Source organism: Molossus molossus, unplaced genomic scaffold (genome assembly GCF_014108415.1).
Source record: "Molossus molossus isolate mMolMol1 unplaced genomic scaffold, mMolMol1.p scaffold_m16_p_5, whole genome shotgun sequence".
NCBI lineage: Eukaryota > Metazoa > Chordata > Mammalia > Chiroptera > Molossidae > Molossus > Molossus molossus.
This window is the reverse complement of record NW_023425388.1, coordinates 2,666,834-2,681,665: the sequence shown is the minus strand read 5'-3', so window position 1 is coordinate 2,681,665 and position 14,832 is coordinate 2,666,834. Positions and strand designations below refer to the sequence as shown.

At 48.6% G+C, this 14,832-nt stretch overlaps 1 pseudogene; it reads right to left on the bottom strand.

The window, feature by feature from the left end:
• Nucleotides 1-1,326: 1,326 nt before the first annotated feature.
• On the bottom strand, nucleotides 1,327-2,045 carry LOC118617612 (annotated as a pseudogene).
• Nucleotides 2,046-14,832: the final 12,787 nt, after the last annotated feature.

Below are 14,832 nucleotides of genomic sequence, written 5' to 3'. Positions count from 1 at the left end.
CAGAGTTTTCTATAGGCGCTTTGTCTGAGATTAATAGTTGACCTTTATTTAAAATCTAGTTCTGGGTTTTTAGATCAGCTAGTTTTTGATTTACCTCCCTAACTAACTCAGGACAACATTTCTTATAAAACCTATTCAGTTGCAATGATTGAGATTTCTTCTGTTCCCTTGTGCGTAGGCACCAAGGGGGCCTTGGCGTGCCGATCCTTCCATGAAGGCAAGCTCGCGTGAGGACCACGGAGTCCGTCTGTGTTAACTCTTCTCATTCCATCTTCGTTATATGCTCCTGTAAGGGCAAGGGAGGGTCAGGAATCCTTTGTGTACTTCTAGCCCCTCTAGGTGGGACCATGGTTTTTCTTTTATCCAATAAGCTATATAAGGAAACCCTTGAGCAGTGGGTAGGGGTCGATACAATTTTATTTTATTCTCTTGAAATACTCTTTCTATCTGGGGAGGAGGCACAGGAGTATAAGGTGCCTCCATTAGTTCTACCTGTCACAATTCATCCATGAATTATTTGTTAGGGACTTTCGGGGGAAAATTTTACCTAATTGAATTAGTAAATTATTAAGACAGTCTGGACATGCAATGGTGACTGTTTCAGGGGAAGCTGGGGTTTCTTCAGAATTTAATTGAAGAGGCATAATTTCAGATACCTTGTTTGTGACTCCCAGGTTAGTCATATAGTAGAATAATAATTCCCAATATTATAACTCCCGTAACACCGATGAATCCCACCCCCATGCCACGTCCTCCTCCTAGAAGACGCATCCTTGAAGCTTTCTTCTCCATATTCGGACTTTGTCAGACAATATGGTTGGAAGAGGACGTGGGATTTTCTCCAATTAAAAAGTCTAAAGAATCAAATATAAGGCATTCAATATTTGAAAAAAAGTACAGATTTACCAACTGTGTATATTCTGTCATGAACACTCCACACCAACATTATACACTTGGGAAATAACTTAGTTCACATTGTGCAGTAAAAAGTACACTAATCAAGATACACAAGGTTTTTTTTTTTTTTTAATCATCCTCACCTGAGGACATTTTTCTATTTTTTTGTTCAGGTAGAGTGGGAGGGAGAGAGAGGAACAGAGAGAGAGAAAAACATCGATGTGAGAGGGACACATCGAGTGATCGCCACCCGCACAACCAACTAGGGCCGGGGACAAACTGCAACCGAGGTACATGCCCTTAGCGGGAACCAAACCCGGGTCTCTCCGGACTGCAGGCCGATGCTCTAACCGCTGAGCCAAACTGGCCAGGGCTACACAAGTTTTTATAGGTTCTAAACTGAAAGACTTTTCTCCCCCTGCAGAATCCTTAAAACAGGTGGCACTTCAAATGCGTTAGCCTTTGTCCCGAGAGGTAGGTTATGCACAACGACGATGAAAAGGATGGGCAGCCCAGTTGTCTGTATTTCCAGCTTTGTTCAACAATGGCCGGAAGTCTTTTCTCATATTGTTTGTTTTTCTGACAAAGTTGTACTGCCTGGCTGTTTGCTGGACTGTTTGGATTTGGTTCATCCAGCAGAGACTCAATTGATGTTAAAATAGAAGATATGTCATATGTTGGACTCCATTGATTCGGAAGGATATCTAAATATATGTTACCATCAGCATACACATTAGGATGAAACTATTTATTTATTTCATTTTTTGTTCAGATAGAGCGGGAGGGAGAGAGAGGAAGAAAGAGAGAGAGAGAAACATCCACCCACACGACCCAACCAGGGCCAGGGACAAACTGCAACCAAGGTACATTCCCTTAACGGGAATCGAACCCGGGTCTCTCTGGACCGCAGGCCGACGCTCCAACCGCTGAGCCAAACTGGCCAGGGCAAGATGAAACACTTTAAATAAAAACCTAACAGTTGACAGTGTATTTGGATATTCTTCAGAAGAGTGTCCCTTCTGGTCCAAATACAACTGCATTCCACTGCATGATGTTGTTTTCAGGTGATGCGCCACTGACACCCACAGGTACTCCTCTTGCAGTCGCTTGAAATCCCACATGAGCCTCCTCTGGGTGGGGGTCGACATACTCCACAGCTGCCCTGCGGTCCTTCTGAAAGAAAAGAGTCCTGCGCAGCCCCCCACACCCTGGCACGGCGGCCGAATCATTGCGGGTCACTGCACGGAGGCTGCACAAACAACCCCGTCGCGTGCCTCTTCTTAGAAGGACACTGTAACCCACCCACCACTCTCGTAACATTGTTTCTGTAAATGATGACTTGTAAATTCACATGTAGCTATGGACAAACAGCCTGTTTGCTTAAAGGACTCTAGGAGCTAACCTCAAAGGAAGAAAACTCCAGCCTGCAGCATTCTGGCTTCAGGATACTTGCTCACCTCCCAGGAAAGCCAGACCATTGCTTGACTGGCTCTGAGATGGTTATCAGAGCAGACTGTACTGACTCACACTCCCCCCACCCCCACCAAGAGCCCAAAACCTTTTCCAGCTTCCTTGGCTTTGCCTTCCTCACTTATAAAAACCTCTGCTGCGCTGAGATGTTAAAATGGCCTTTGTGACGAGAGTCCCTTCAAGCTGCTGGCACTTGAATAAACTTGCTTTCCTTGCATCAGGCACTGTCTCGAGTATTTTTTTTTAATCCTCACTCGACATTTTTCCATATTTTGTTCAGATGGAGTGGGAAGGAGAGAGAGAGAGAGAGAAACATCGACATGAAAGGGACACATCGAGTGGCTGCCACCCGCACGACCCAACCAGGGCCGGGGACAAACTGCAACCGAGGTACATGCCCTTAGCGGGAACCGAACCCGGGTCTCTCTGGACCGCAGGCCGACGCTCTAACCGCTGAGCCAAACCGGCCAGGGCTGTCTCTTGAGTATTGGCTTCTGTGTGGCAGGCAGCCCAACCTAGGTTCGGTATCTACACCAATCAATATTTTAGCAGCCAACCAAATCTAGTATGACCTCATCTTAAGTTAGCTAATTACATCTGCCAAGACATTATTTTCAAATGAGGCCACATTTTGAGGTTTTGGGTGGACACAAATTTTGGTGGGACACTATTCAACTTAGTACAGCTATCAATGATTTTCATACATTCATCTTTACTTGTTTTAAATTATTTCTCATTATAGCTCTGAGGTCCTCCAAAGTCTGGAGCCATGAATGACTGACTGTATTCAAGTTCAAGGGTTTATCTTGATTAGAACAAAACTGGGGAATGCAGTGAGCCTGTCTGTGAGCAAACCATCAGTGATAGTCACCACTGCCCACGAGGGTTGGAAGGTTCTTGAGGCATTGCCATATCCAGCTCAGACTCCCACCCAGCTCAGCCCTGACTGGTGGACTTTATGCTGGACAGAAGACCAACACCTCGTGAGGCAGCTCGTCCACTCTTAGACCAAAGGGATGGACGGAAACATCTTCAGTCTGAGACACTGGGGCCGGCCTCCCTGTGTCCACCGGCACTGTTCTGCCTCAGTCTTCCACAAGACATCCTGAGAAAGATTCCGCATCCCCACGCCCATCTTATGTCCAGTTCCTTCTAAAATATCACTACCCTATCAGCCTTTCCACAGTGTGCTGCAGGTTTCATGGTGGCACCATGAGCTAAATGCAATTCTTCATATATGACCTGAACTCCTTTACAGCCTTCACCCTGGTGCACTGGTTAGCATTCGGTGTTTCTTTAGAAAACAGGATGGGCCAATAGCAAGGCCATGGGGATTCAGCACCTGGTCCTCAGCTGCACACTGGGATTTGGAGATGCAGGTGCAGGTCACATGATTTCCAGGAGATGTGTCACATCCACAAGAACCTCAGTTCTGTGAGAAACTGGGAAGGGGATCAGCACGTCACAGCCTGCTCGACTGTCCCATCGAACATGTTCACTGCTCACTTTAGCTTGGTCTTATTTGCGGCTTTGACGGGAATGGCTTGCAGACGTCTATCCAGTTTGCTGATGAAGTGACAGATCTTGTCCAGGCTGCGCTGTCTCTTCCCCACGGGGTTGTCATTGACTTTGCCATGTGACCTGCTGAAATCCACACACCCAATAGCAAGTGCAGTGGTTTCCAAGCTACATTCCTTGAATAGTGGCTCCAGATCTTAGAACGCAGTCCCATTTATTTGCAGATTGGTACCCCCAGGACACAAGAGGATTTTATGTAAATTATTTCCTTGAGATGGCGTCTCTGTAAACTATACAGCCTAGTTTTGTCTCTTGCTTTTTTCGGGAAAGAGACTTTGAAACTAAAAGATAACAAACACAGACATTCTTGAATCCTAGGACCCATTAGTCCACCCATGCAAACCTTCTTATTCATATGCAAATGAAGCACTCAATTGCATCTGGGCTGGCCAGGTATCAAGAATGCAATAAAACAAGGTTATAAATTGTCCATCTTCTAACCCCCCAATTGCACAATGTACTATATCTGCACCACCCCCAGGAAAATTCACTACATGTGTTAGCATATAACATGCTCTGAAAAGTCTTACAATAATAATATGTTTTCCAATTGCTTCACAAGTTCCTCCATCAGTCAGTTCCCCTTTATGGTTACTGTTTTAAGACCTACAGTGTTACGAGAAACTCTGTGCAGGAAAAGCTGGCCCATAATATTCCACCGACTCACCGTATAAGCTACCCCGCCCACAGGAAGAAGTGAGGTTACTCCGACAATGTTCAAAGCCATCCGTTCAGTAATCAATCCTAGATATTCATTTTTCTTCTGCTGAACCAGAATTCATCTTCATGGTTTTTAGTTTCCCGAATCTTGCTTTTATCCTCTTTCTGAAGATGTGGTAATTCTTGTTAGCACTTAACTTCCATATTACTGCCCTAAGCCTCTTATTCCAAGAAACCAAAACCCATCACTCCAGTCAGGCGGAGGGAATGAGGGAACCACCCTCACCCACCCAAAACTGCAAACGGTCGGGTTGCTCCTCAAGAAAAGTTTCAGGAGACCGCAGCCCCCGACCAATCAAGAACTTGGGAGACCCCGGGCCCGACCAATCAAAGACGACCACGTCTCCTCCGCTGAAAGACCACCCCCCCCAGCCCTGAGTTTAAAATTCCCTGGTCTGTTCAAGCCGGTTGCTACTCTCTCCTTAGAGGTAGTCCAGCCGGTTGCTACTCTCTCCTTAGAGGTAGTCCGGCAGGCTGATTCCCAATAAACCTGCACTTCTGGGACCCCGCACCGCCTCGTTCTGACAATTCTTTGTGTATATCTACTGCGTTGTCATCTTCTCATTCATTATTTTATTTTATTTTTATTTTTTAAATCTTTATTGTTGGATGTAAAATGTATCACAGATGTTCCACATTTTCCCCCCATTGACCCTCTCCTCCCCCCTCCCAGCCCCCTCCCACCTTTTCCCACACTATTGTCTGTGTCCATTGGTTATGCATATACGTTCTTTGGTTTATTTCTTCCCACCCCCCAACCCCTTTCCCTTTGAGGTTTGTCAGTCTAGCAATGAATTTGTACTTCTTAATCTCTTCACCTTTTTCACCCATTCCCCCAACCTCCTCCCATCTGGCAACCAACAAAATGTTCTCTGTATCTATGAGAATGTTTCTGTTCTACCTGTTCATTTTGTTTGTAGATTCCATTGTTGATAGATATGTATTCATTGCCATTTTGTTTGTTCATATATTTTATCTTTTTCTTCAAAAAGACCCTTCATCATTTCATATAATAACGGTTTGGTGGTGATGAACTCCTTTAACTTTTTCTTGTCTGGGAAAGTTTTTATATGGCCATTGATTCTAAATGACAGCTTTGCAGGATAGAGTCACCTTGGTTGTAGGTTCTTGGTTTTCATCACTCTGAATATTTCTTGCCACTCCCTTCTGGCCTGCAAAGTTTCTTTTGAGAAATCAGCTGACAGCCTCTTGGGAACTCCCTTGTAGGTAACTAGCTGCCTTTTTCTTGCTGCTTTTAAGATTCTCTCTTTGTCTTGAACCTTTTGCATTTTGATGATGAGGTGTCTTGGTGTGGGCCTCTTGGGGTTCATCTTGTTTGGGACTCTCTGTGCTTCCTGGACTTGTATGTCTGTTTCCTTCACCAAGTTAGGAAAGTTTTCTGCCATTATTGTTTCAAATAGGTTTTCGATTTCTTGTTCTCTCTTCTCCTTCTGGCACCCCCAAGATGCGAATGTTGGCCCCCTTGAAGTTGTCCCAGAGGCTCCTTACACTATCCTCATTTTTTTGGATTCTTTTTTCTTTTTGCTGTTCTGATTGGGCGTTTTTTGCTTCCTTATATTCCAAATTGATGGTTTGCTTCTTAGATTTATGTACTCTATTATTGAAGCTGTGTAAATTATTCTTTATTTCCGTTAATGCCTCCTTCAATTCTAACTGTATATCCATGATTTCTGACTGGTCCTTTTTTATGCTCTTGAGGCCCTCCCTAAGTTCACTGAGGTTCTCACTAAGTTCATTGAGCATCCTTATAAGCAGTATTTTGAACTCAGTATCTATTAGGTTGCCTATCTCCATTTCACTTGAGGTTCTCCATTTTATTGGGGTTTTGTTCTGTTCTTTCATTTGGGACCTGTTTCGTTGTCTCCTCATTTGGGCTGCCTCCCTGTGTTTGTTTCTGTGTATTACTTAATGAGAGGTATGGTGCTCGCTGAGACCAGATGCTGCTCATTTGAAAGAATTTAGGAAAAACCTGAAGCAGGATCCGAGACAGGCCAATCCTATGGTTAAGCAAGTGGCAACAGCTTGGGTGGGCTTGAAAGTTAGGTGGGGCGGGGCGGGGCGGGGCGGGGCCTCAGGGAGTCACCAGGGCGGGGCTACCAGTGTGAGCCAGGTTGCTGGAGTCCCAGATATCGGGGCATCTGCCGCCCCAGGGAAGGGCTCACCAAAGGAACAAAGGCCTCTGACAGCACATTTGTCCCTGAGAAAGCCCCCTCTCCAGCCCTCGCTCCAGTGCTAAACAGCTCAGTTCTTCCCTGTGTGTTTCTGGCGCCCCTCGAGCTGCCTCCCCTCCAACCTTAGAGGGAGAGAGTCCGGTAAGTCTGTGCGCGGGCCCTTTAAGGAGCTGCCTGGGGCTCCAGCCGCGTCAGCTTCCCGCTGGTTTTCCAGCCAGAAGTGATGGGGATTCTCTTCCTGGCACTGGAACCCTGAGCGGGGCCTGGTGTGGGACGGGGACCCCTCAATCCTCAGGGAGGACCTTCCCAGCCGAGGTGTCCTCCTGATTTTTATCCGCCACACGTGGGTGTGGGACCAGCCCGTCGCGCCGCCGCCCCTCCTACCAGTCTGGCTGTGGCTGCTGCTTTAATTCCGTAGTTGTAGGACTTCCATCCAGCTTGATGTCAGGCGGTTTTGAATGATGGTTGTTCTGTAGTTTAGTTGTAACTTTGGTGTCTTGACTGGAAGTCCTCCTCATTCATTTTTTTTTTTAAAAATATGTTTTTATTGATTTTTTTTAGAGTGAGAGAGAGATACATACATCAGTGTGAGAGAAAAACATTGATTGGCTGCTTCCTGCACGCCCCCTACTGGGGATCGAGCCCACAACCTAGGCGTGTACCCTGACCGGGAATTGAACTGGGACCTCTCAGTCCATGGGATGATGCTTAATCCACTGAGCAACACTGGCCAGGCTTCTCATGCATTTTTTTTTTTTTCCAAGAACAGATGGGAAAAAGCTTTATTTGCAAAGAATAAACCATTAATTTATACAAACTTACATCTCAGTCTGTGTACGTTATGTATAGTCTATATACACAGTATTTCACACTGGGTCTGCCCCAAAGCAGCTCTGGGCCTGCTCCAGGCCATTCTCACAAGCCCAGGCCCGTCCCAGCTGGAAGCTGTTTAAATACAGGAATGACATGCCCAACCCCCTGTGGGAGCCCTGATAGGATTAAAAGACAAGCTCTGGCTCCTTCTTTGTGCTCACAGGGCCTCGGGGAGCCTCCAGGCAGGAGCTGGGAGAACGCCCAAGGGGAGCGAGTTCTGATGAAGGCCACGGCGGCTCCGTCCCTGCCTGGCCAGACTCCAGAAGGGGCAGTGCTTCCAGCCTGGAGTCTGGGGGCAGAAGAAAGAAGGGGGCTGGGTGGGGCTGGGTGGGGCTGGGTGCTCCACCCCGCACTCTGCTGAGCCTTCGGGCTGTGGCTCATTCCCCTTGGGCAGGCCACCTCCTCTCTCTGGGCCTCAGGTACCACGTCAGTGATGTGAGGCAGAACGTAGGTTGGGCTGGATTCCCCCAAGGGTCTTTCTGGCTCTCAATTTCTCTGAATGTATTTGCATAAAACACACAGACTTACATGTGGATCAAAGTCTCTTTCACTTCCAGGATTCCTAGCCCTTTCCTGCTCAGCAAAAGAAAGTTGGCTCAGGATGGATGACGGGGAAATGAGGCAAGACTACATTTTCCAAGGAACCAGGAACTGAGCAGCCCTGACGGCTGACTTCGTGCCAGCTTTGGCTGGTGAAGCCCAAGCAGCTGGCAGGGGCTCCTGCCCTGCAGTTCTCCTGCAAACCTCTGTCATCTGCCTGCTCACAAAAGTCCTTGTCCCATTCTTCATGCAAGACTGGGCCTTCTGCCCGGCCGGTGTGGCTCATGTCCTATGGACTGACAGATTTCAGTTCAATTCGGGTCAGGACACATGCCCGGGTTGTGGGCTTGATCCCCAGTAGGGGGCATACAGGAGGCGGCTGATTAATATTTCTCTCACACATCGATGTTTCTATCCCTCTCTCTAAAAAATCAGTAAAAATGACTGGGCCTTCTGGTAAACTCACACTAGCATCATTCCAAATGGTGAATCCATGTCCACATTCTCTTATTAGTAAATTGCTTCACTGCTTTGCCAGTAACTGGGTTCCCCAGCTACCTATTGCTTCCTGCATGACCCCTTCTCTCTAGGGTTCCTTTTGAGGGTTCACAATGAATCAAGGGTTTGTGTGAATCCTGTCTTCCCTATAATCCCCTCTGTATCTGGAGAATAGGATAAGTGATAGGTGTCAGAATGTCACATAGGACCACAGGAAACCTTCTCCTCACAGCCTTTTGACTTTAGAACCAGTCCCTCCACCCTGAGAAACCCTGGCTGTATGGAGTTCCCCGTGGTATGCTAGCAAGAGATAAGGAGTCACTTAGTAGCTGCGGGAAGTGGCCAGCTCCTATAGCCTGGGAAACTCTTCTTGCTATTTCACAGTTCCTGGCTCAGTGCTGCATATACAGTAGGCCCTGAGTCCCTGACTCTCTTTACAGGCCTGAGCAAGACCTTGGGAAATCTGAGCCTGCCAAGCATTGTCGACATCTTTACATAATACCGCCCTGGCCGGTTTGGCTCAGCAGTTGGAGCGTCAGCCAGAGGGCCAATGAGTGGTGGGTTTGATTTGGTCAGGGGCACATACCCCGGTTGCGGTTTGTCCCTGGCCCTGTTGGGAGTCGTGTGGGAGGCAACCAGTTGATGTGTCTCTCTCACATCGTTATTTCTCTCTCTCTCCTTCCCACTCTATCTGAACAAAAATATGAAAATATCCTTGGGTAAGGATTGAAAAATAAATAAATAAATAAATAAATAAATAAATAAATAAATAAATAAATAAAATCGAGATGGGTGGATACATCTAGGCCACAGGATTTTGTTGTTGTTTTTTGTTTTTTGTTTTTTATCCTCACCCAAGGACATTTTTCCATTTTTTGTTCAGATAGAGTGGGAGGGAGAGAGAAGAAGAGAGAGAAAGAGAGAGAGCAACATCGATGTGAAAGGGACACATCAAGTGGCTGCCCCCCACACAACCCAACCAGGGCCGGGGACAAACTGCAACTGAGGTACATGCCCTTAGCGCGAACCGAACCCGGGTCTCTCTGGACCGCAGGCTGACACTCTAACCGCTGAGCCAAACCGGCCAGGGCTGTTGTTGTTTTTACTACCCTCTCTGTATTAGTTTGCTAGGGCTGCCATAACAGAGTCCCACAACTGGGTCCCATTGTGAAATCTTTCCCGTAGGAAGTCAAGAATGCACAAGACAGGCCAGCCTTAGGCACACCTCTCAGGGCCTGGTCCCCTTTCCAGTAACACTGTCGATTGAAATTCAATTCCAGGAACTCCTTTGTTAGGGCTGCTGGTTTAGCAGCAGGAACACAGAGCAGACAGGCCCATCTCTGAGTGCAGTTTGCTGAGAGGCCCGTGTACACATGGCTGCCAGTGGGCTCTGCTTTTAAATCTGAGTCCAGTTAGCTACCAGGAACCCTCTTCTGTAGTACATTCTTCTCAGGGTCTGCTTGGGGAAGTAAGGAAGATTACATGATGGTGGAAGGAAGCAAGGTTAACCGGATTATGTGGTCTCAAGAGGGTGGTTAATTAGGCTTATTTTATTTCTTCAAACAGGTTCTCTATTCCTTTCTCTGATTCTTCTCCTTCTGATACCCCTATGATTTGAATATTGTTACGTTTGTATCGTCCCAAAGCTCCCTTAAACTCTTCTCCTGCTTTTTAATTTTTTTTCCCATTTGCTTACTCTGATTGGGTATTTTTTTCTACCCTGTCTTCTAACCCAATGATTTGGTCTTCAGCTTCAAGATCCTGAATTTGATCCCATCTGTAAAGAATCCCTTTTGCAAAGACCACTTTCACAGGCTCCAGGGATTAGGACCCGAGTGTCTTATAGGTGCCATTTTTCAGTCTGCCCATCACCTCTTCTTGCTGCCTGATTAAGTCCATGATTTACTGAATGCATGACGGCCTGTGGACAAAGTGGAGAAACATAGCCTCCGTGATGGCCCAGTCATGGGAACTGAGAGGTGCTGCATGCTCAGACTGTAGGAAAGTAATTTCCACATGTCAAGGCCGAGTAGAGAGGAAGAGGCCCTACGAATTTCGGGGGTGACTGCAGTCCTGCAGAAGGATGGAAGAGGAGTGAAACTAAATAAATGTTTACTCATTAATGTTTCTTGTTTGAGCCCAGACCCAAAAGGATTTGTTCTGAAGGTTAAAGTGGGCACACAGCCAAAGGCAATTGTTTCAGAGCAGCTAGAACATTCTAAAAGAATGCCAGCAAGACTGTAGAACACCGAGAGGTGAAAGGTGAGAAACCACATTTGCAGCAAGAAAAACAAAAAGGGAGGCCAGCCCTTTGCTCTGAGTAGGAGGTGTTTTGTAAATGGAGAACCAGCAGGAAGCAAAACTATTCTGTTATGTTAGCTTCGGCTTCGCCATCAAAGAGGCTGGTCAGACAGGAAAGGATGGGGGAGGGGGGCTCGTGCACATCAAAGTGAAGAGCAGCCTGGCCTGGTCTGGCCTCGGGGCCAAGGCTGGAAGCCCCCGTGCTGTCTGGTCTGAGAATAGGCTGCCGGTGGGCAGGGCTGCTGCAGAAGGGCCTGTGGGGAGGGAGGAAGCCCAGAACTGTGTGCAGATCGGGCCTCTCACATGCAGTCCTGCAGGCTGACTCATAATGTGGAGGCCGTTAGGGTCTGGGCTTGTGAGAGAATTCACAGCAGAGAGGAGAGACGAAGGGAGGAATTGTATTACTTTCCCCACAGTCGGGGAAGGACCCATCATACACTGGCAAGACTAGGGCGGGGCAGAAAGAGTGAGCTGCTATTGTCTTGGGGGCTTTAGGGAGTAAAGGGCAATTGGGGCAGGAGGAGATGGTGTGGAAGCTGAACAGGTGCTGGGGGGCTGCCTGGAGGAGTTGCAGTTTGTTCTTCAGGAGACAGACCGGCAGCTGGATTAGGAGGCGTCTTCATCAGCATCTTTCCCATGCCTCTAAAACAAGCTTAGGAAAGTTATAAACAGTTCAGGAGGGGAAGGCCTGTCTGAGGGGGTGGGGAGGACACGGGGGATTGTGCTCACCGCCTGTAGCTGTCCTAGAGCGGGGGTGGGGGTGGGGGTGTGGCTGCTGCCTTATCTGGTCCTGCTGTTCTGTGAACAGAAGAGGGTCTGGGTTACAGGAGCCAACCACCTCAGGGTTTAATGACCAGGTGCTTTCCATACATTGTGGGAAAATCATAACAAGAAGAAGGCCTCTGTTCTATCCTTTCAGGGACCACGAGCCGTGGCTCCGAGGAATGGAGTGAAGACACGGAGGTCATTATCGTCCTGCTGCTAGATGACTAAAAGCGACTAAAAGCGAGTGGGTTAGGGCCTGAAGAAATGACTCTTTTTTGTTTTAACTAGTCTGAGACTGTAAACTTTTGAGATTTCCGGTCATGGCCGATCCCACCTCCAGATAATCCCGATCACCTCTGAAGGACCTGTGTGTTCAGACCACCTGCATCCATTATCCAGAGCAGATTTTCAGCCGTGTGCCGCCAGGACCTGTAAAACACGTGACACCTGACGGTTTGGTCCGGGGTACTTGGATTGTCACATAAAACAATGACAACAGCCCACATAACAATAGCCATCTGGTGTGAATGAATCAAATCTAGACCTACTTTTTTCTGTCAGATCAGCAATATATATATTTTTTGGTGTGTCACAGAATTTCAGTAATTAGCTTATGTGTGCACGAGATGAAACAAGTGGCAAATTGCTGATCTAGACCATTTTGAGGTGCCCATCTCCAGACTACCTGGCGCCAGACTGGTGACCGTCCTGGGCCAAGTCTACAGCCGAGAATCCAGCACAGATAGTTCTCTAGAAAACACTTTTCGTATGAGGACTCTTAACTTTTCTTTGTTCCTTGGAACTGTAAGGTAGCCAGGTGCCGCCGGTGGGAGGTGGGAAGAAACCAGAGAGCCAAACAGCTGAATAAGCAGAAATCGGGCTTTATTGGGTACACTCCGGGCGGGTTCACAGACTCCGGGGGTCGAGTCCGAGAAGCCGCGCCCGATGCTGGGGTTTGTGATTTTTATATCTGCGCCTGTGGCAGCGGGAACTTGTTGTTAGGGTTAGGTCCTGAGGGGCTATGCATGGGGGCCCCTGGAATGTGAGTCTATTGTCCCGGAGCGAACAGTTCCTGGACTAGGACAGGAGAATGGGACAGGAGTTGATCTATGAGTTCGGGGCAAACAGTTCCTGAAACAAGGAGGGAGTTTAGGTTGGGTAAGCGAGGTAACGGCTGAGCAGTTTGCCTGGTGCCAGTTCCCAGGCTCTCGGACAGGAACCCTGGTGGGTTATTTTCTACTTTTTTTAGTTGTGTTTCCAGTTTGCAAACTGTAAGACCCTTGAAAAAATGTTCATCATTTTTTTTAGCAAAGCCCCAGACTCTTTCTGAGTTTCTTCAACAGCCCAGAGAATAATTCTGATTTTCAGAAGAGTTGCTGGAGATGGAGACTTTAATCGAAAAAGCAATAAGGACATTTACCCAACATGGATGCACTAAACCAGCTAGCCAGCCACCCTGTTGTTCGAGTGTTTATCCTTTTAGAGGAAAATCAAGAGTGTGTACCTCCTGAACCCACTGGACTCAATCCCTGGGAGTCCTCCTCCCTCCCCACCTCTCTCCTCGCCCAGCCAGCGTGTGTACCTCCTGAACCCACTGGACTCAATCCCTGGGAGTCCTCCTCTTCCCTCCCCACCTCTCTCCTCGCCCAGCCAGCGTGTGTACCTCCTGAACCCACTGGATTCAATCCCTGGGAGTCCTCCTCTTCCCTCCCCACCTCTCTCCTTGCCCAGCCAGCATGTGTACCTCCTGAACCCACTGGATTCAATCCCTGGGAGTCCTCCTCTTCCCTCCCCACCTCTCTCCTTGCCCAGCCAGCGTGTGTACCTCCTGAACCCACTGGATTCAATCCCTGGGAGTCCTCCTCCTCCCTCCCCACCTCTCTCCTCGCCTAGCCAGCGTGTGTACCTCCTGAACCCACTGGATTCAATCCCTGGGAGTCCTCCTCCTCCCTCCCCACCTCTCTCCTCGCCTAGCCAGCGTGTGTATCTCCTGAACCCACTGGACTCAATCCCTGGGAGTCCTCCTCCTCCCTCCCCACCTCTCTCCTCGCCCAGCCAGCGTGTGTATCTCCTGAACCCACTGGACTCAATCCCTGGGAGTCCTCCTCTTCCCTCCCCACCTCTCTCCTCGCCCAGCCAGCGTGTGTACCTCCTGAACCCACTGGACTCAATCCCTGGGAGTCCTCCTCTTCCCTCCCCACCTCTCTCCTCGCCCAGCCAGCGTGTGTACCTCCTGAACCCACTGGACTCAATCCCTGGGAGTCCTCCTCCTCCCTCCCCACCTCTCTCCTCGCCCAGCCAGCGTGTGTACCTCCTGCCCCACTGGACTCAATCCCTGGGAGTCCTCCTCTTCCCTCCCCACCTCTCTCCTTGCCCAGCCAGCGGCACAGGGCCTGCAGCCTACACCTCCCACCCGCTGCACTCGGGCCCGAGAGGGAAGCCCGGCAGGGCCAGCCAAAGGGCTGGAAGCAGGAATGATAAGAGGGAAGAGACTGATTTAGGAGGAGATGACAAGGAGTTAGCTTGGGGAGGGATAGTAAAAGCCAGTGTGTCTCAGTGATCGCATCATTCCATGGACTGAGAGGTCCCGGTTCGATTCCTGATCAGGGCACATGCCCAGGTTTTGGGCTTGATCCCTGGTAGGGGGTGTGCAGGAGGCGGCCAGCCAATGTTTCTCTCTCATGGATATTTCTCTCCCTCTCCTTCTCCCTTCCTCTCTCTCTAAAATCAATAAAACATTTTTAAAAAAAAGAAACGTGTCTTCAACTCGAGGGAGTGTCAAGCTCACTAGCGGACTGAGGGCGACGGGCCGCAGAGAAGAGAGAACTTGAACTCGGCAGGGTCTCGGCGAACATCTACGCACATCTTTGCCATTCCGGGTGCTGGGCCGACAAGGACAGACAAGAAGACGGTCTTGTTGCTCTAAGAACAACCAGTGGGACAGGTGCTGTGAAAAGGTTGTTTAAAAGTGGAGAAGTGGCCCTGGCCGGTTTGGTTC